The sequence below is a fragment of the Pleurodeles waltl genome, chromosome 6 (assembly GCF_031143425.1).
Source record: "Pleurodeles waltl isolate 20211129_DDA chromosome 6, aPleWal1.hap1.20221129, whole genome shotgun sequence".
Lineage (NCBI taxonomy): Eukaryota > Metazoa > Chordata > Amphibia > Caudata > Salamandridae > Pleurodeles > Pleurodeles waltl.
Genome location: NC_090445.1, coordinates 422,427,946 through 422,447,985, shown reverse-complemented (window position 1 = coordinate 422,447,985; position 20,040 = coordinate 422,427,946). Strand labels below are relative to the sequence as shown.

The 20,040-nt window shown below is 46.9% G+C and overlaps 1 protein-coding gene across 1 annotated transcript in view; it reads left to right on the top strand.

The window, feature by feature from the left end:
* USP49 (ubiquitin specific peptidase 49) overlaps positions 1-20,040 on the top strand; it is a 356,661-nt gene that overhangs the window by 156,649 nt on the left and 179,972 nt on the right. Inside the window, exon 2 of the mRNA XM_069238415.1 lies at positions 9,005-9,154. The gene's annotated coding sequence lies outside the window, so the exon portion shown is untranslated. The remainder of the gene's footprint in view (positions 1-9,004; positions 9,155-20,040) is intronic.

The window sequence follows — 20,040 nt, the reverse complement described above, 5'->3', positions numbered from 1 at the left end:
ACTCCCATTGGATAACACATTTGGGGGTCTTTACTACTAGGACATGTTAAACTAAAAAGTATAAGTCACACCTTTAAATTACACAGTGCCCTGCTCTGTGGGCTACCTAGGGCCTACCTTAGGGTGGCTTAGATTTAATAAAATGAGAGTTTTTAAGGCTTGGCAAGGGGTTTTAAATGCCAAGTAGATTTGGTAATGGGACACTCCCTTCAGGCTGCCGTGGTAGGCCTGGGATATGTTTTAAGATGCTAGTTAAATGAGTGAGACAATAAGTGCTGCAGATCCACTGGTAGCATTTAATTTACAAGCCCTTTGTAGATGGTAGACTACTCTACAAGAGACTCATGTAAATTAAATGTGCCAGTCCGGTAAATGCCAATCAAACCATGTTTAGGGAAGTGAGCACAAACACATTAGCATTGGTTAGCAGTGATAAAGTGCCCAGAGTCCTAAGGCCAAAAGAGTAAAAATCTACACAAGGAGCAAAGCATGCAAGAGGTTTGGGGGAAGACCCCTCTGAGGCTGACTGGTCTAACAACTGCCGCCCCTCTGCCCCCCCTTTTGAAAGTGGGGAGAAATTCCCATCCTCCTGGGAGTTCTCATCACAAAAGCAGAAGAGCCTGAATTGACCATCATCACTGACGTGTTCTGACCCAGGTCTATATTCCACCGTAAAGTCCACTCCCTGTAGGGAAATGGACCACCTCAGTAATTTTGGATTCTCACCCCTCATTTGCATTAGCCACCGGGGGGGCCTGTGGTCTGTCTGAGCCTTGAAGTGAATCCCAAACAGGTATGGTCTCAGCTTCTTTGGTGCCCAGACCACAGCAAAGGCTTCCCTCTCAATAGCACTCTACTTCCGTTCCCTAGGAAGTAACCTCCGAGAGATGAAGGCTACAGGTTGGTCTAGGCCCTCATCAGTAAGTTGGGAAAGTACTGCACCCCTATGTCATCTTATGAAACATCTGTTTGGGCTATGAATTCTTTGAAAACAAATCAGGGGCCTTGAGCCCAGGGGCTGTGCACATGGCCTGTTTTATGGAGCCAATGGCTTTTTGGCAAGCCTCAGTTCATGCCACCTTTCTTGGCTGCTTTTTTGAAGTCACCTCAGTCAAGGGGGCAACAATGGTGCCATACTCCTTGACAAACCTCCTGTATTACCTTGTGAGACCAAAGAAGGCCCTCACCTCAGTTTTAGTTTTAGGAGGCTCCTAACCCAGAATAGTTTCTATTTTGGCCTGGACGGACTGCACCTTACCCCCATTCACCAGGTGTCCCAAGTATACCACCGACCCCTGCCCTGTCGGGAACTTACTGGCCTTGATAGTCAGGCCTTCATTCTGCAGAGCCTGAAGCACTTCCTGAAGCTGGAAGAGGTGGTCCTCCCAGCTGCCACTGAAGACAGCTATGTCATCCAAATAGGCAGCACGGAAGGCCTCCATACTGGACAGTATCTGGTTTACCAGTCTCTGGAAGGTGGCAGGGGCATTTGTAACACAAAGGGCATCATCTTAAACTGAAATTGACTCTCTGGAGTGGAGAAGACTGACTTCTCCTTAGCCCATTCACTTAGGGCAATCTGCCAGTAGACTGAGGTCAGATCAAAAGTGCTCAGGAACTTAGCAACCCCTAACTGATCATTGAGCTTGTCAGCTCTTGGTATGGGGTGAGCATCAGTCTTAGTGACTCACTTAAGCCCCCTATAGTCCATGCAGAATCGAACTTCAGGGGTGGTGCCCAGTGAGGCAGCTTTTGGTACCAGCGCTACAGTGCTGGACCAGGGGTTACTGGAGGGCTCAATCACCCCCAACTCCAGCATCTTAAAAACTTTCTTTCACATGCTGACCCTCATTTTGTCACACAGCCTGTAAATCTTGTTTTTGACAGTGGGGCGTTGACCTATATCAATGTAATGGTCACACATATGTAAGCCCAGAAGTGAGGGAAAATAGAGAGCAAACTGTCGTAACAGTTGGTGACAGTCCCTCTGCTGTTCTAGGGCCAGGCATCAGTTAACACCTTCCTCCGACACATCGTTCTCTTTAGATGACTAGAGGTGAGGGAGAGGTTCACTCACCGCCTTCTCCCCGTCATCTGTCGCCAACACCATGCTGACATCCGACCTCTCAAAGTGGGGTTTAGATGGTTGAGATGGAGAATCCTTAAAGGGTGTCTGGGGAGGAGACCACTTGAGATCCACCACGTAGGTGGCGTCCCCTTTTTTCTCAACTATCTTGTAAAGTCCATTCCAACAGTTTTGGAGGGCCTGGGCCTCCACTGCCTCAGTCACCCACACTTTTTGACCTTCTGGTCATACCACTGCTTCATCACCTCCTGACTGGCCTTTAAGTTCTCAGAAACCTTCTTTCAGAACGATCTGGTTCTGGAGGGTTAGTGTGTAGCTAACTGGATACTGGGTAGGTTTCTTTGCAGTCTGCTCCCGACCCTTCTTAACTAGACTGAGAGGGCCCCTTACAGAGTGACAATACAGAAACTCAAAGGGACTGAATCCAAACCCCCTTTTGTGGTTCCTCCCTGTAAGGAAAAAGTAGGCATGGTAAGAGGACATTCCAGCTAAGCCTCTGGTTTAGGCAGGCCCTAGATCATGCTATTCAGGGTCTTGTTGAACCTCTCAAGAAGCCCATTTGTTTGAGGATGATGTGGGTGGAGAACTTATAGGTAACTCCACACTCCTTCCACACCGATTGCATATACGCAGACATAAAGTTTGTGCCCCTGTCCAACACTCCCTTTTTTTGGGAAACCCACTGTGGTAAAAATCCTCATTAGGGCCCTGGCTACTGTAGGTGCAGTGGAAGTTCTCAGAGGTATGGTCTCTGGATACCTTGTAACATGGTCCACCAAGACCAAGATTACCCCCACCCCCCTTACCTCCCTTGGCAGCTGTCTGGGACATTTTTCCAGTCTCTGGACATCCTTGACTCCCTTTATGGGTAGCCATGTACCTGGTGGTTGCACAGTCCCACTCAAGCAACCCCAGCATTCCCAGGTGTGACCTGAGCTCCACTTCCTTCCAGGCCAGGCAGTGTGGTCCAGGTCATTTCCTAGTAAGAAGTCTACAGGCATGACAGGGCTCAGAGCAACTTTCAGAAGACCTGAGCCCCCCCCCCCCTCCACTCAAAGGGAACTGGAGCCATAGGGTAGTGGCCCTCCCGGTTATCTGCTTCTGTAACCTGGTGGAATGTATTGGGAATCATTTGTTCTGAGGACACCAGACGACACCTAACCGGAGTCCTGCTGGCTCCTGTGTCCCTCAGAGCCTCCACTCTCTGCCCATTGATGGTGACCCACTGCCTATACTTTTCAGTATTAGAAGGCATATGGGCTTCGGGCACCATCTCCTCATCACAAGGGACACTAGGGTAAGCTTACTGACTTCCGCCCCTACTAACTTGGGCCATATCCTCCCTAGGCACTACACAAGCCATCCCAGGGGGTTTACCTCCAATGAGAAGCTGTGCCCTCTTGGGGCATCTAGGATCACCTGTGTAGTGGTCATATTCATAACACTCATAGCACTTGGGGTGAAATATGGGATTATTATCTGAGAATTATTTCTTCTGGTGGCCAAATTGGGACTAGACCCTTTTCCTTGAGAACTATTTTGGGGACCTTGAGATGACTCATTTTCATTCTCTCCACCTATTTTTTTTTCTGGTGGGAACCCTTTCCACCCTTTTGGGAGTCTTCCCCCCAGATGACTTTTTGGGAACTGTGGAGTTGGCCCAGAGGTCCGCCTCCTCAGCAAGCTTCCTGGGGTCAGTCAGCTTGCTATCTACCAGGTGTTGGTGCAGCTCTGGAAAACAGGTATCGAGCATGTGCTGTGTCAGAATCAGGCTGTATAGCCCATTAAAATCATCAACATTGCTATCCTTCACCCAGCCTTCGGTGCCTTGCTGGCATAATCTATGAAGTCCACCCAAGACTGGTTTGGGGGTTTGTGACTGTCCCTGAACATTTGCTTGTATTTCTCAGGGGTCAACCCAAACTTGGAAAGGAGAATGGCCATGTACGACCATAAACTCCTCCTGCCCCGTACTCTTCTGGAACTTTGTGAACCCTCACAGCTACCTCATAGGCTGAAAAACATTTATCTATATCATCCCCTACACCATAACTGGGCACCTGGTCTTTGGGTATGCGGACTCTCACCTCTCCAGTAGACACTGATGATTTGCTGCCACCATTGCTGCTGGGTAACTACCACCATTGCCGCTCCAACAGTATTTTTTTTTTTTCAGCCAAGGCCCTCTCAGACTCCACCTTCTCCAGCTTTAGTTTGCTTTCAGCTAAGGCCCTTTTGGTCTCTGCTTTCTCCATCTTGAGCTCTAGTTTGGCCAGCTCTAACTCCAGCGTGCACTTCCTTTCCTCTCTCCTGTCCTCCAACTGCACTTGTGACATGCCTCTGGAAGATAGACTGCTCCATTCTCCATCCCGGGTGTCCTGATTCTCCTCCTGGGGCCAGGGGTGTTCCTCCTGCAGCTCTGGGTCCGGGTTCTCATTCTCATTTGGTCCCAGGTCCCTTTCAGGATCATCCACTTCTTACACTGCTTGCAGCCTCTTGACCTCCTCATAGGCTCAGAGAGCTATCTAGTAGTCCTCTTTGGGAGCTTTTGTGCCCACATTTAGCCCCCTCTCCTTGGAGAACCTTTGCAGCTCAACCTTAGTGAGGTTGTCAACATTTACCAGCTCCATCTCCAAGGTGGCAGTGGAAGCCAGGGCTACTTAAATTTAGAAAAAATAAAAACAGCCAACGAAGACTAAGGAGAATTAAAAAAAAAAAACAAAAAAAAAAAAAACACTCTTAAATCAAATTATGTATCTGCGTTTCTTGTGTAATAAAAATCACTGTATGGTACTGCACAAATACAAGTCTTGATCCACTCCACTGAACACGAGTATGAGAAATTGGGATGTTGATTAACTGGGGTGTGAGCCCTGGGCAAGCAACAACCCCAGTTCCTTGCAGGGTGAACCAGATAAAGTCACCAACTGAACTGGTGCGTAACCATGGGTAGCTTGGCACAAAAAACAGGCTAAACTTGGAGGCAATGAGTTAAATATAATGCAGCACACAAACAGCAATACAGTCAAAAGGGCAGGAAAATGTCATCTTTCTCAAAGTGGCATTTTCAAATTTGTAATGATAAATCCGATTTTACCATTAAAGAGGGTTTATCATTGCAAGTTCATGAATACTAAACGTGAGATATCTACCACCTCTGGTTTACGAATGACATCTTATTAAATATAATAAGAAATCCTCAATGTTATCTTATGGGAGGGTTATGCCTCACAGTAGTCAAAAACTTATTTTGGGATGGAGGTTCACTATTAGAACATGTACTTTTTTAGTTTTACATGTCCTACCTTTTAATTATACAGCCCCTAGGCAACCTAGGGCCTACCTTATGGAAGACGTTTATGTAATAAAAGGGCAGTTTAAAGCTTGGCAAAGGGTTTTAAATGCCAAGTCGACATGGCATTGGTACACTGCCTTTAAATTGCAATGGCAGGCCTGGGACATGCTTTAAGGTGCTACTTAAGTGGGTGGTACAACAAGTCCTACAGGCCCACTAGTAGCATTTAATTTACAATTTAGTTTACAAGCTTTGGGTAGATGGTATACAACTCTACAGGGGACTTACATGTACATTAAATGTGATATGCCAATCAAGTAAATGTCAATCTCAAACCTTGTTTATGGGAGTGAGCACAAGCAGTTTAGCACTGGTTAACTGTGGTAAAGTGGCCAGAGTCCTAAGGCCAACAGAGCAACAGTCCAGACAGGATGGAGGCAAGCAGGCAAATAGTTTGGGGGAAGACCAGTCTAACAAGAAATTTCTCTGGTAGGATCCAGATCTTGGCGGGAACTGTGAAAGATCTGCAGTGGTGGTTAACAAACTGCAATTGGATCAGAGGCAGATTCATCTTCCTTCCCAACCCAGATCTGACAGTAGTGACAGATGCATCACTCCTGGGATGGGGTGAACATCCGGTGTCCGGCAGACACTGGACTCCATATCAACATGTTGGAGCTCCATGCGATCTGGCTGGCATTTAAAGCCTTTTTTACTTTTATCAAGAGAAAGATGATGCAGGTGTTCACAGACAGCACCACCATGTGGTACTGCAACAAGCAAGGAGGGATGGGGTTGTGGCCTTTTTGTCAAGAGGCTCTGCTCCACTGGATGTGGCTGGTACATCAGGGCATTTCCCTAGTGGTTCAACATCTTGCGGGCTTTCTGAACACCAGAGTGGACAAACTCAGTAGAAAATGCCTAGCAGATCATGAATGGCGTCTCAATCCAGAAGTGGCAAAAGGTCTCTTTCAGCAGTGTAGAGGACTTTGGTTTGATCTTTTGCCTTGCCAAGAGTGAACAATGTCAGCAGTTTTGTGCTGGAGTTTCCAAGGCGGCAATCGATCGGAGAAGCTTTTTGTCTTGAGTGGAGTTCAGGCCTCTTGTATGCCTTTCCACCAATACCACTCCTACCCTGAGTTCTCAAGAAAATTAGGAAAGACCGGGCCCAAGCAATCCTGGTGGCTCCGGACTGGGCACACAGTCTGGTATCCTGAGCTGCTGAGCATGTCCATTGATCCTCCGATCAGACTGCTCCTTTGGGAGGATCTTCTGTTGCAGCAGCAGGGGAGGGTTCTGCACCCAAAGCTGTTCACTCTCTGCCGTCTTGTGTGGAGATTGAGGAGCGGCAGTTGACCTTTGACCTTTCTCCCAATGTCTGTAATGTAATCTTGGCAGCCCGGTGCCCCTCCGCTAAACTGGTATACAACTGTCAGAAGACATTTGTGGCATGATGCACAGACAAATCTGTTGACCCCCTTTCTGACCTGCTCTTTGAGGTCCTGTTGTTCAATCCGTTCCTTGACCAGCAGGGCTCTGCTCTGGGCACTCTTAAGGGATATTTGTCTGCTATTTCTGCTTTTTTGCAGTTGCCTTATCAACGTTCTTTGCTTGTCTCCTATTGTGCATGGGTCCTCAAAGGTCTTACACATCTTTTTCCTTCATACCCATTCATTATGCCCCAATGGGATCTGAATTTGTTTTTTACTTTTATGTGCGCTCCTTTCAAGCCTCTCCACAATTGTCCTCTTGGGCTTCTCACATTGAAAACAGCCTTCCTTGTGGCAATTGCATCTGCTCGCAGAGTGAGTGACCTTCAGGCATTGCTGTCTAAGCCGCTCTACCTATCTATCTATCCTGACAAAGTGGTGCTTTGCACTAGGGCTTCTTTTCTGCCAAAAGTGGTCATGCCCTTTCATGTAGGCCAAGCGATCACTTTGCCTACTTTTTACACACCTGCACATCCCTCTGAGGAAGAGAAGAGGCTTCATTGCCTGGACCCAAGAAGAGTGTTGGCATTTTTCCTTGATTTTACCAAAGAGTTCTGGGTGGATGACCAACTCGTTGTATGGTATGTGGGTGTGAAGAAAGGTTGGACAGTGCAGAAGCGGACCATCTCTAGTTGAGCCGTAATCTGCGTTTAGATATGCTACGCACAGACCAAAAAGCAACCCCCTACCTGAGGGTTTGCGCACTAATTCTACCTGAGATAAAGCTGTGACCACTGCGTTAGCACGTGGAGTTCCAGTCCTGTACATCTGCCAGACAGCAACGTTGGCATCTCTACACATGTTTACCAAACACTACTTCATGAACAATCAGTTCTGTGGGGACGGGCACTTTGCCCATTTGGTCCCGCAGGACTTTCTAGTCTGAACTTAGTTCACAGACCCACCTCTGGGGATGGTATTGCTTGGGTATCTATTCAAAGGTAAGGAATCTGCTGCTAGATGTCTCTTATCAGATGGAGAAGTTGCTTACCTTCGGTAACTCTCTACCTGTTAGAGACTATCTAGCTGCAGATTTCTTACCACCGAACCATCCTCTCCGCTCTGCAAACTGATTTCTGGAGGCAGGGATTAGCCCCCCCCCCACTCACCCCCCCCCTCCCAACCGAGCTCCTTAGTTTTGTTTTGACACACCAGTTGTCGGTGTCCTTCATGGCTCTGTGCTTCTGGCGTGGAAAGTCATGAAAAGAAACTGACGTCTGTGCACCTGGGTGTTGTCCATAAAAGACCGGCGATGTAATTCTGGCGCAGGTGCCACCGGCGCCAGATGCAGAGCCGTCTACCGGCATCCAGGCCTACTGCTCACAAAAATCTTCCAGATCCAGTCTGATGCCTGGGGAGAATTCAAAGGTAAGGAATCTGTATCTAGATATAGTCGCTACCAGGTAGGGCGTTACCGAAGTAAATTAACTTGTCCATTTTGCTGTTTATGCCTTTTAAGTTCACCACTCAAAACACAAACTTCATCCTCAACTCCTTTTTATAATACTTTTCTTTGAGGGGACAAATTAACTCTGCTTATACAGTGTGTTCAACAGAATGCTCTACTTGCTTGCTTCCATGTTCGTGCTGCCCAAGTTTACTTCATTATGGTATTTTCTTTTTATGACATTAAGGAGCAGCATGCCCAAAGTCGCTGTACTACTACCAAGCACTACCCCTAACAAAAAGTAGGACCTATTGGCTTTGCAGATGCCTGCCTTAGAAACGAGCACTGGCAAAGTCAATATATCTGGCTCGATCCTTGACTAAAACATGAAAAGAGCATGCAGCAGTGAAACAACAAAAACAGTTGCTTGCTATGCATATTGCTTCTATGAGGTAAAAATATATGTGCTGATTTAGGGTACGTATATGATGTAAATAAAAGTCCCTCAGGCACTACAATGCAAGCTCTTGATAAGAAATAAAATGAAACGCCAAACGGTCAGTATCATAAGATTGGGAATCCATTTTAGTTTGGCCAGAATGAAAACACCCTCTATACTGAAAAACAAATGGTAAGAATAGGCTTAGCAGAGAGCTGCACTAAGCTCTGAGTCCAGACCTCAAAACGAGATTTATCTCTGCCAATCTTTGTTGGTTTTACTGACTCTTTGTTTTCCTTTCTTGCAGAGTTAGAAGCAAAGCTGGTTTTCCACTCATGAAAATGTGAAAGTAAACTCCATCAATGAAGAAGTGGCAGGTTCTTTCCTGTTTTGAAATGGGGCTAATGAAGGCTGCAGTCTCTGAGATCCACAAAGCAGAATGTTTCATCAGGGCTCCGTGAGTATGGAGTGACTTGCTTTGAACCGTGACCTAAGGCTGTCTTTTGATACTGTCCAGATGGTGGCTTTTAAGGGTACTCATTGGTTGGATTTTCTTAAATGAGCCATCAGTTGCTGATTTGAATAGTGCCCGAGACTGACTCTTAGTGGTGTCATGTGACTTTCTTTTGGGGTGGTCCCCTTCGGCTACGCTTGCGGGTGGCGCCCTCTCACTCCTTTCATGTGGCGACCTATGGCTGTCTTTGTTTGGTACCCCGTGACAGCCCTTTATTAGCTTTTGCTGGCTGTTTTTAAAAGTTTACTTGGAGATGCACAGTTGTCCTTGCAGATTGAGTGTGTTGCGGTTTTGCAGCATGAATCACAGATTTTTGTAATTGGCAAGTTGGCTCACTGAAGTGAACTTCTGCTGGATAACCTGACATGACATACAGGTCACAGCTACGATTTCTAGCTGGACCAACTCATCCTTTCATGCTTGTGGTCTAAATACATTGAATACCAGTTGAGTATCTTCAAATACGGCAATAGTGATGTCAGATGTTTGTATCTCCTAGAAACAGCGTAAGATGAGGTATTATGCACTTTAAAGACTAGTTATTAACTAGTGATGAGATCCAGAATATTCTTAAAACTTTCACACATAATTTGACGACATGAAGGACCAATAGAATCCTCTACATTAAACACCCCTGTCCTTTTTCGTTGTGATGGAGAGATCAGTCTTTGTGCATTTAGCATTGAGAGCCAAATACATAGTTCCGGACTAGGATTGTAAATATAATTTACACTAGTAAGACAAGTTGAATTGCACTACAATTTAAAAGATGACATGCATCTTTGTACACACATTCTATTTATCAGATGGGCCAAACAATTGAGCAACAGACTCGGCTGGTTACATTAACAGAGCTCAGAAGGAGACATATTGTAAAGTAGTCAAGTTCATGGTGCGAAATTCACAGCGTATATTTCATACCAACCAGTTTAAAGACTATGTATTACTTTTTTGTGGGGTGTGGTAGTTTCAGGGCTGGATGTACAGGATTGACAAAACTGGTGCGTGGCAGGGCGCAGCAGAGTGTCATATTAAAGCACCTTTTACCAGCTCACTGACACAAACGTCGTTCGACGCGCAGGTACTATGGATGAAGCCTTGGCCATCTTGAGATTTCTCAGGGCTCCGTTCAAACAGCCTAGTGCATCCGCTGTAGAGAAGTCTTTGGCACATCCTCCGGTGCTGGAGGGGGGGGGGGGTCTGTTTTCTGAGAATACTATAGATTCCTAGCACAGATGATTGATTTTTATTTTCCCCTGCCCCTTTCTTCACCTCTTGGGACAGTTCTACATTTTCTGATTGATCAGTGAAGTAAAGTATATTTTGTGCTTTGAAGAGTGCTCGAGACATACTGGCATTTTCCTCTGCTGTCAGGGTGCTCTTGTGCAGTGGGGCAGAAGCTTAAAGATGGAGGCGGTCCCGTGGGGCTGCCACTAGACCAAGTTAGCAGTCGCTGGGGAGGGTGGACTTGGATATTCATTGGAGCTTCTCCTGCAACCACGGAAGATGCTGCAAGGTGCTTAACAATTGAACCGTATACAGTGTCCTGGACTGCCGAGCCAGGGGTTCATTGCTGGTGGGCAGCCAGCACTAGACAAGAAAGCATGCTTGCATTGGGTTGAGGAGCCAGCAGTGGAAAGACTGCCTGACGCAGGACTCCGTTTGGGTAGTGATGCAGCAATAGCAGACCGTTGAGTTTTGATTCCTGCAAGCAAGAGTGTCCTGAAATCCGATACATGCAGAGATACTGCATCCATCCGATGTTTAGTGGAAAGGAGTACTCTGGCAGTCGTGCATTAAGATACACCAGTCTGGTTCATCCAAAGAATCGCAGACCGAGGTGAAGAATCGGCACATGACATAAGCTCTCATATGTGGTTCTAGGAACCAACCACAATCTAGTACGTGACAAAAAGCAAGACAGTTGAGAAAATGTCATAATACTGTTTCGTATAATCCCATTTATGTAAATTAAAACAAAGATATACTTAAATTACATGGAAAAGGAGGCCATCTCAATTTCTGGATTTACAATGCAAAACTCAAATCCTACACCAGGGCCTATATACCATGAGCTATAATGCTTTCTAATTGTATTTCATATGACACATGAAGGAAAGAATATGTGCTCTCTAGATTGACAGCTGAATTTTGGAGGGAGTGGAAGCCGGCAGTATTTTCAGCATATGCTTTTTATTACGAGCAGAATGGCAGTTTCAGGATCCGTACCTTATATCTCCCACTTTGTAGAATGAGGCTTTATCTTCAAAAATGTTTCAGTTTGATAATTTCACTGAAAATGAATAATTCACAAAGTGGATGAATTTTCTGAGTCTATATATTAAAAAACACACTCACAACATCTTGGCAATGTGATTTAGGAAAACTAACAATGTCACAGTAGCATTTATCGCTCAACTTAGGATAGAGCTGGCAATCCCATGGATAGGCAAGGAAAAAATCAATACAAGCAGTTGAGTATGTCCTCGCTCACCACCTTCACATGGTACTAATTGAGACGGAAAATTATCTGGAGGAGTGACTTCAGATAATTGATGCAGTTGAGGTTCGACAACGAACGATGCAGGATGTCTGCAGAGTTTTAATCCGGGGGACATGCATTAGCATAACTTGGGGTCTTAAAAGGAGAATGAAGCAAGCAAATTTATATTTGAAAAGAGCTACAGAGGACTGTATGGATTTTTAAGGCAGAGGGCTAATTTTCTGTATATCACAATGACCATGCTTGGGTAACTGTAGACCGTCCTAGCAGACCGCACTGATAGTCTTCAAGCAATTGTACTTTGAATAGAATAACAAGATGGGACGTCTGTTTGTTTGATACATGTTTAAAGGCTAGATAACGCGTCCCTTTATGATATTTTATTACACATCAGGACTCGTTTTAGGCCAGTGAATCTTTTGACCCAGTTGAGAGACACCGTAGGACGAGATAGCTAATCGATATATCAATCAATACATCAATAATGTCATCAACATTTATCACGACAATGCATTTCACTTTAGTCAGTCATTAATCAATTCAAAACGCTACCGTGACCTTTCAGCCATGAATAACCACACCTTGTTTAGTAGAATTTTATGAGTTTTATTCCCTATTAGTTACAATCTAATAGCAAATAAGTTAATCTCAGCACCAAGAAACATAATAGCATGCTCACGATATGGCAACTTTGGTAAGCTTTCAATAAAGCGAGAATCACAAACAGAACGTAACACGGCGTGAACATAGAGCAATTTAGCAGAGTGTCAATAATTTGTCAGTTCAACAAAGCATAATGTCAGTCGTTTGTCTATTTGCATCAGTTTTGGTGAACACCTGTCCTAGCCACTAATTAGCATTAGCATGTTGGGCTTCATGCAAAACAATTTAGAACACCAATTTGGAAAACATCTAACTATGGTCTCTGTTTGCTTTTCCTTTCTAGGTACCAACTGCTTACTTTTGACAGACAAATTACAAAGGCATTGTCATAATTACCCTCCAAGGATTAGGTCAGCACACAGGTTTAGTCTTCGTCTTCAGGACATCAGTCAGATCGCCATCAGTCAGAACTCAGCTAAGGGGCAAAAAGGGCACTTCCCTCATAAGGAGGTATAGTGTAAAATTGGGCAATTCTAAAAGCGAGGATGGTTTAAGTAAACCACCAAATCACCAAACAGTGACAGAGTTTCTGGATAAATCAATAGCATTCCCTACCGAATTCTAAATGACTTCCTGTGACGTGGGTTTTTATCCCTTTTCCATTGTACATTCCCCCAAAATTCTATTGGTCGTTTGTTATACCCCACTATCTTTAACCTATCAAATTAAGCATGAAGTAATCCTAATCTTCACCCCGTATTGTTTTACAAATCTTTGATTGGTCTTTATAATTGACGTCTTCAGAAATGGCACGTCCGGTGTGATTTCATCCCTCTAATTCTTTGCACATCTTTTGGTCAGCAGTTCCATTGTCTTCACCGGTTTGAATGACCTTGTACATTACATTAATCTACACTGTTTCAATTCATTTTAACATTTATTTTGCAAGACGATTAGAAGCGGTGTGAAACGGATTTACATGGTAACATTCATCTTCGAAAAAAGAACTTGCAGGGTCATGTACCCTGTGAGTCAGCACACTGAAAAATAGAAAAATGCATTTAATATGAGAGTCAAACAGCTAAGCTGCAGCTCATGCTAACTTAAGGCCTATGAGGTTTTCAATACAGATTTAATAACGGAAATGTTAATATAAGCTCAATTGAACGTAACCTAAACATTTTGGTCATCATTATTAGTTTGCGTATACATTGGTGGCCACTCTCCGTGGTCACAATTCAAGTGCATGTCTAAGCAAAATTACTATTATAGTTTCTATGCGGCAATATCACATCTTAATTCATAAACATTTCATGTTAATACGCTCTCTCAGGCTAAACAGCCAAAAAACCAATAGGACTTGGTAATTGTGTTCAGTTTAACAAAGAGAGGTTAACATCACTTCAAGATGAATTGGTTTTTGTTTTGTTGAAATTTTCGATATATTACAAAAGCCATCAAATACATCCTCAAAAATTGTCAAATAAGACATGAACACATACAATAACAAACAGAAAAAAAATTAACATTGCAGCAATGAGGCCAAAACCACTGGATCCAGGGAAGTCAATGGGAAGCGGAAGCCGAGGCCTGTGGTAAGAGGGTGAAAAAAGGAGGAGAAAGGGGGTAGGGGAACATAAAACAGATTCCCCAATTGCGGGGAGGACAAAGATTCCACTGCGTACAATGCCCATCCCTTCAGCAGTGGCTCCCTCACATTATTCCTGTCTGCCCAAGCACTATCAGCCGCACCAGTTCATTGCAGGGGAGATGGGTGGGGGCGAGGCTTTGTGGGAGTCAGGAGAAAGGGGTACCCCTCCCCCCCCCCAATCCCAAACAGGTCCCAAACCCCCCACCCCAGACCCACCCATCCACCAGATCTCCAAATCCCTCTCCGCATGCTCATCCACCTGTACTCTCCTGAGCCTACACTGCTCGGGTTGCTGGGCCGGCCCAATGTATCTCAATTCTGCGCCTCATTCGGCCTAATCCGGATTGTGCAAAACAATGTCATTTTACTCCCCTTTTTTGGAAGCAGGAGCAGTCCTAGGAGACGATGTCATATTGATGGGGCTATTGTTTTTCAATACAGCCTCCCTGAAAGATCTCACCACTCTGAATATCCATACAATATGTATGAAATCTGACAGTGACGCATGACACCTACTACAGCTAGTGTCTCGGGTCGGATAAACTCTGTGCAATCCTGTGGGGTCAAATTTGTCCTTTGTAGTTAATAAAATTGTATTTGTTTAAATCTGGCATTCATTACAACCTCCTGGACCTGTGCTCTAGCATGTCGCCACTCCCCTTCAGTCAGGGGGGAGTCAAGAACCTCATCCTATTTTCCCCTCAATGATCTCGTATCTATTTGCCTTTCCTCTTTGAGGGTGGCATGTAGTCGGAGTTGAAGCCTTTTGCTGAGCTGGGGGTCCAGTATCACCCGCAGCACTTTCGATTCACATGGTTCATCAGGGTATGGTGGCCAAATCTCACAGATCGTTCGGGCTGTACCTGTGTACTGCAGAAACTGAATTTGTTCGCAGTGACTCTCGATCTCTGGAGAGGTAGGTCCTGGGATCGGTCGTGAAGCCACCCCAAGCACTCTGCGTCACAGTTGAGGTCCAAGTCAACCATTGAGATGAGGGGGCGTTGACACACTAGTCATACTCTGTGGTGGAACCTGCATCTGGGCTGCCTTCATGCCCCTGCCCAGTTATGTAAATTTTATGAGGTCATGTATCTCATATTTGAGCTGCCTGTACCTGCTGGAGCACCTTCAGGTTCGCCCTTGGCACCAGTCAGGCTTCTTGCATCCGTGAACGGATCTGGAGGGGTGCCAGAGGAGCCACTTCAACCGGCCGTCCTGACTGGTAGTACTATCCCCATCGTCATCCCTGACTCTGGCGTGAGCCGGACAAGCGTTGTCTGAGGTGGGGTCACCTGGGGGGGGGGGGGGGGTCAGGCAGGCAGACTCCCTATTACTGAGCTAGAGCATTACCCCTACGATAAGCCTTGATTGGGAGACATGTGTAGGAAGCTGGCCTGGTGTGTGGTGAGCACCTATGGTGTTATCACCTTATAACAGGTCTACGTATCCCCTATTAGTGAGGTGGAGTTAGTGTCTAGGAAGCCAGGCTGTCTAGGGGTAGCTGTGGATGAGCAGCCAAAACTTATCTAGGATACATGCACAGCACTTACACACATGAAATAATCACATAGTGCTACAAAAATAAAGGTACTTTATTATTGTAACGCAAATACTAAAATGCTGTAGAGGCAATACTCTACTAAGGTGTATATAATAGTGTAATCAAGAACAGGCATAGAAGGCAATAGAAAACCGTAAAATAACAGTAAACGTTAGGGCCACCAGGGGGATGCCAAACCGTATATTAAACAAATGGAATGCAAGAGGTAGACCCCAACTCGGGTAAGGGGAATCTGCAGAGGGGAGCTAGAGGATCTAATAACCCCAAAAGGTAAGTACCAGAGTGCCACACTCCCCTCTTCCCCCCCCCAAGCACCCAGGAGAGGAGGTAAGTACCTGGCTTTTCCCAAAACCACAGATACACTTTGTAAAAGGACTGTGCAAGACCCAAGCAAGACTTGAAGAAACAGAAGATGGATCCAACAGAAGAGGATATGCAAATGAAGAGGACCAAGTCCAGTTCCAGTTGGAGTATCTGGTTGGGGCTGGAGAAGTGTTCCAGGAGTGATGCAGTTGATGTTGCATGTCAGAAGAAGAGTTGCAGTCCGTCAGTGGTGTGGAAAAACCACCAGCAAGCCTTGGCAAAGGCAAGAGTTGCAGACCTGCTGGGGACCAAAAAGGTCTGAGGGGCCTCAACCCAAGGAGGGGAATCCCACAAGACCCTCAGCAGTGAGGATGGAGCCCCCACAGGCAACTCGCACGCAGCAGGCTGAGGAACCGCAGTGAGGCCCACTCAGCACACCTGGAAAGGAGTCCCATGGTGCTACGGCAGCAGGCTGGAGACTGTGCTTTTCACTGAAGAGTGCTGGAGGCAGGGCTACACAGAGCCTCAAGATCCCTTGGAAGATGAGCCAACAAGCCTTTGTAGCTGCAAGAGTCACAATGCACAGGGGGACTGTCCTGCAAAGTGAGGCAAAGACTCACCACCTCCCTACTTGGACAGCTGGTAGAGGGGACCACTCAAGACCACCACCTTTGTTGCAGCATCCACGCAGAGTTGCAGGAGAGGGGATCCATGCCCCGGTCGTTGTTGCAGGTAGTGCCTGCAGATGCAGGGGAATGACTCTTTCACTCCAAGAGAGATTCCTTCTGGCTTCCTGGTGCAGGCTGAAGACTTGCCACTCTGAGAATGCACAGCTGGAGAAATATTGTAGTTGCTGGAAGGAGCTGTAGAAACAAGGGCGAAGTAGTCGCTGGAGTGCCAGATTGTAGGGTCCTGTGAAGTCCAGTTGCTGTTCCAGTGGCCAGAAGTCAAAGTAAATGTTGCAAAGAAGTCCTGCTCGAATCTTGCACGTCTAATCTGAGGACCCACTCAAGAGGGAGACTCTAAATAGCCCTAAAATGGGGATTGGTCACCTCGCAGGGTGACCACCTATTAGGAGGGGGCTGACGTCACTGCCTGACCGGACCACTCAGATGCTCCCAGAGGCCTCTGCCCACCTAGGATTCAAGATGGCAGAATCAAGTGGCAACCTGGAGGAGCTCTGGGCACCAGCCCTGGGGTGGTGATGGACAAGGGGAGTGGTAACTCCCCTTTCTATTGTCCAGTTTTGCCCCAGAGCAGGGACCAGGGATCCCTGGGCAGGTGCAAACCGGTTTGTGCAAGGACAGCACCGAATGTGCCCTTTAAAGCGTACCGGGGGCTTGGGGTGGTTACCCCTCCCAAGCCATGTAACACCTATTTCCAAAGGGAGTGGGTGTTGCTTCCCTCTCCTAGAGGAAATCCTTTGTTCCTTACTTCCTTGAGATGCTCAAGCAGCAGGAGGGCAGAAACCTGTCTGCAGGATGGCAGCAGGATGGGTTGCCAGGGAAAACCCTGCAAACTGGTAGGAACAAAGCTGAGGGTCCTCTACGGAGCCACCAGAGTGCATAGAATCATACAGCCAATACTAGCAACAGTATTGGGGTATGATTCTGACATGTTTGATACCAAACATGCCCAGGTTCGGAGTTACCATTGTGTAGCTGGACATAGGTAGTGACCTATGTCCAGTACACAGGTAAAATGGCTTCCCCACACTCATGAAGTTCAGGAAAATGGAGCTGGAGTTTGTGGGGGCACCTCTGCTTATGCAAGGGGGGAAGTTCCCCTCACAAATAGGTGTGCTAGGAGGGCCTGCCATAGAGGTGACTTACAGTGACCTGCTACAGACACTTTTTGCATGGGCTTCCATGGGTGGCATAATACATGCTGCAGCCCGTGGGGGACCCCTGGTACCCCAATGCCCTTGGTACCTAGGTACCATATACTCAGATCTTACATGGAGGCACCAGTATGCCATTTGTGGGGTGCACAAAGTCAGGAACAACCACATTTAGAGGGAGAGAGCACAGTCACTGGGGTCCTGGTTAGCAGGATCCCAGTGTACACAATCAAAAACAGACTGACAGCAGGCAAAAAGTGGGTGTAACCTTCCAAAAAATGGGTACTTTCCTACAGAATGGAAAGGATCTACTGATTCTTAAGGATGTGGAGGGCGGCTGAAATCCTAGACTTTACACTGCCCTCGGTGGCAGTCAAGATGAACATCTTGACAGAGATGCTTCAGCCGGAAGTTACCCCTTCTGAACAGTTACTCTCATTCAGTAAAGCCTTTACTTATGTCATCCTGGCCAGGCTTAGGGGCTCATTTGCGTAGGACATTTGCCCGCCACCATCGCCCTGCTCCAGGGACCACAGTGTCCTCACCCAGCACACTACCCCATAGAGCTTGGTGGTCCAGGCCTCCTCCTCCAAAATTAACCCTGGTGTATTCCCTCCAACGGCCAGGGAATCCAAAAGGCTGGACAGCCAGACACTGCAGTTGGTGAACATCGCATGGCTCTTGGGCCGATAGTCCCATACCATCTGGGACTTAGTAGCATTAGTGCTGGCCATGTTCTTGGAGGCCTCTCAAGCAGTGGCTGATGGGAGGGATGCAGCCAACTTCACCATCTGATGTGGACTGGATATGACCGACTCGCTGGGCAGAGCTATTTCATCGTCGGTGGCCCTTCTGCACCACAGCTGGCTGAGAACCACTGACTTTTTGGGGATGCCCAAGCCTCACTCCTGGACATGTCCTTTCAGTTGTTCGAAGAGAAGGTGAACTGGGTGCTTAAGCACTTTAAAGATAGCAGAGCTTTGGCCAGGTCCTTGGACCTTTCCATGCCCCTGCGCCAACTGCAGTCTGCCCCTTTTGTGGCCACCGGAGGGGCTTCCAACTGTGTCTTTACACTGCCAGCCACCCCGGCTACCAATCCTCACAATCTTTTTGTGGCAGAGGATGCAGTTCCTGCAGCCCACATGGGACAGCCAGCCAGAATTCAAGCCAGTCCATCACCCTCAGGCCGCCAATGTCCCCAAACCCATTTAGTATGCCCTCCAACCATCATGGGCATCCATTGGGGAGGGGCGGGATACACCATCTCCTGCACCACTGACTGTTGGACTTTGCAGCTTGTCCAAAAGGACTACTCCCCTCCCCTTTGTGACTACCCCCCACCCATGCCACCCTCTTATGACAAGCTGGCGGAGGGTCACTGCTCCTTGCTTCATCAGGTGGTGTTAGCTCTCTTTGCCAAGGGAGTGATAGAGAAGGTGCTGGCATCAGCAGTAGGTTGCTATTTCCGCTACTTTCTGGTGCCGAAGGAGGATGGACGATTTCACCCTGTTTTAGATTTGTGACTTCTCAATGTCTTCCTGTAAAAGGAGAAATTTAGAATGCTCATGCTCGCACAAGTCCTGTCTGCCCTGGACCCAGGAGACTGGATGGCATTAATGGACTTAAAGGACATTTATTTTCATTTTCCTGTTCTCCCTGCCCACAGATGTTACCTGCGTTTTAGGGTCGGGCAAGATAACTTTCACTTTTCTGTGCTCCCCTTTGGCCTTAACCAAAGGTTTCACGAAAACAATGATGGTGGTTGCAGCTCATCTGCGAGTTCAGGGATTCCAGTCTTTCCCTTCTTGACGATTGGCTGTTGAAGGCAGGCTCTTCCACCCCCAAACTATGGCAAACCTTCTGCACTCACTGGGGTTCAATATCAATGTGCTCAAGTCAACCCTGACTCCCTCTCAGATGCTCCCCTTCATCAGAACTGTTCTGGACATAGTGCAGTTTCAGGCCTATCCTCCTGAGCTGCGAGCCCAGGATATCCAGGCTATGATACTGATGTTTCAGCCTCTACCCTGAATTTCCGTGCTACTAACTCATGGCCTCCTGCATCCTTCTTGTGACAGACGCATGCCTGCTGGCATATGAGGGCTCTGCAGTGGGACATAACGTTGCAGTGAGCACAGCATCAGGGGAATCTCTCCAACATCTTCCAGATCTTGGAGAGCACCACTTAAGACCTGCAGTGGTGGCTAAAGATCAGCCATTGGGTCAGTGGAAGACTCCTCTCCCTTCCCCACGCAGAGCCGACTGCGGTAACAGATGCATCACTCCTGTGCTGGAGCAGCCATCTGGACGAGGTGGAGATCAGAGGACTCTGGTCTCCGGTGGAATCTGGACTCAACATCAAACTTTG